At 57.4% G+C, this 1,646-nt stretch overlaps 1 protein-coding gene across 2 annotated transcripts in view; it reads right to left on the bottom strand.

Moving 5' to 3' along the window:
* Nucleotides 1-1,646, bottom strand: part of CAPSL (calcyphosine-like) — a 28,030-nt gene that overhangs the window by 20,835 nt on the left and 5,549 nt on the right. The gene's annotated exons all lie outside the window — the stretch shown is intronic.

Genomic DNA, 1,646 nt, shown 5'->3' with positions numbered 1-1,646 from the left:
ATGCTGTCCCTTTTCTCTCAACTCTTTTTGAGCCCACCTTCTATGCTGTATGCTTTTTTGCTGTTGTTGTTAATCCTCGCCCAAGGATATTTTCCCATTTAGTTTTAGAGAGAGTGGAAGGGAGGGGGGAGAGACAGAGAGAGAAACATTGATGTGAGAGAGACACATCGATTGGTTGCCTCCCACAGGCGCCCTGACCAGGGCTGGGGATCCAGCCTACAACCGAGGTACGTGCCCTTGACCAGAATTGAACCCAGGACCCTTCAGTCTGGGGGCCGATGCTCTATCCACCAAGCCAAACCGGCTACGGCTACGCTTTATTCTTTTACTTAGAATTCTCCACTTTTCCTTTGAGTCCACATCTAATTTTCTCCTGTTTGGTCCAACCGTTCATTCTTGTTGCTTCTGCCTCCACTGAGATTCTCAACACCGATTCCTCCAGCAACTAGTATGTCTTCCTTGATTAACAGGTTAGTGTCCATTTAACACCTGACTGGGTTCTCAGGACAGAAACAAGGTAAATAGACACCATCTCTCTCCGGACTAACAGATTTATCTTTTTTTCTCCTGTTTTGCTTGTTTTAAATATGCAGAAGTGGGAGGGATGGTGGGGTCTCTGAGCGATGTACAGAGCCCTGCAGGTGGGCCTGGGTTCTGAGAACTTACACGATAGTGCAAACCCCGGGGCTGGGAGCCTGGAGACCTGGGTTCTAGTTCTGACTCGTGCATGAAAGCACCAGGCACCAGGGCAGGAGTCTGTCCCAAAACGTATCACCGAGATCACAGCACTGCACACAGCTTCCCTGACTGCAGAAAACCCTGTCTGAGCACCTGGGAGTCTGCCTGGTCACAACAGAGCCCACCCAGCCAGGCCCTGCCAGGCCCGAAGCTGCTGACCATCCGATGCACGTGGCCGCAGCGCCCCCTGGTGCTGGCATCGCGTCTGCGCATCCCCGGGGCCAGGCGCTCTGTGGGTCCATTCCTTCAACAAGTGTCTGCAAAGGCTCAGGGCGTGCAGTGCCCGGTGCTGGGGCGGGAAAGAGGCCATGAGGGACGGTGCCCAGGGCCTGCAGGAGGGGGGGCGCCACCCACTACTGAGCTGCAACACGTGGGACCAAGGCGGCCACCCCGCTGGGAGTGGGGCTTCCTGAAGCCTCCTCAGAGGAGAGGTCCGCCTTCATCCTAAGAAAGGGGGCAGCTCTGGGCTGGGCTCCTGGGTCAGGAGGAAGGAGGGGCAATATATATTCCCGAGCGCAGGGGGCAGGGACGAGAAAATGGCAGGATGCAGGCGTGTGAGTGGGACTGGAAATTGGGGGGGGTGGGAGGGGTCCTGGGCGAGAGAGAGTCGTGGAGATGGGGAGCGGATGTAGAGAGGGGATGTGGAAAAGGGAACTGGAGACAGTGGAGCCTGGAACACCGGGGTCAGGAGTTTGGGTTCCTGCTGAGAGCAACGGGAGACCCGGCCGGTTCTGATGAGGGTTCAGTCTGCCCCGTAAAAGGGCCCTCAGGAAGCCTGTGGAGGACAGGACGGCGGGCTGGCCAGTCGGAGAGGAGAGGCCACGCTGGTGACAGTGGCGGGGGACAGTCGGGGGAGAGGTCCTGCACCAGGAAGGGCCTGGCAGCGCCTGGACAGAGAAGAGAGAGCA

Source organism: Myotis brandtii, unplaced genomic scaffold, assembly GCF_000412655.1.
Source record: "Myotis brandtii unplaced genomic scaffold, ASM41265v1 scaffold384, whole genome shotgun sequence".
NCBI lineage: Eukaryota > Metazoa > Chordata > Mammalia > Chiroptera > Vespertilionidae > Myotis > Myotis brandtii.
The sequence above is the reverse complement of the archived record's forward strand: the minus strand, read 5'-3'. Positions and strand labels throughout refer to the sequence as shown.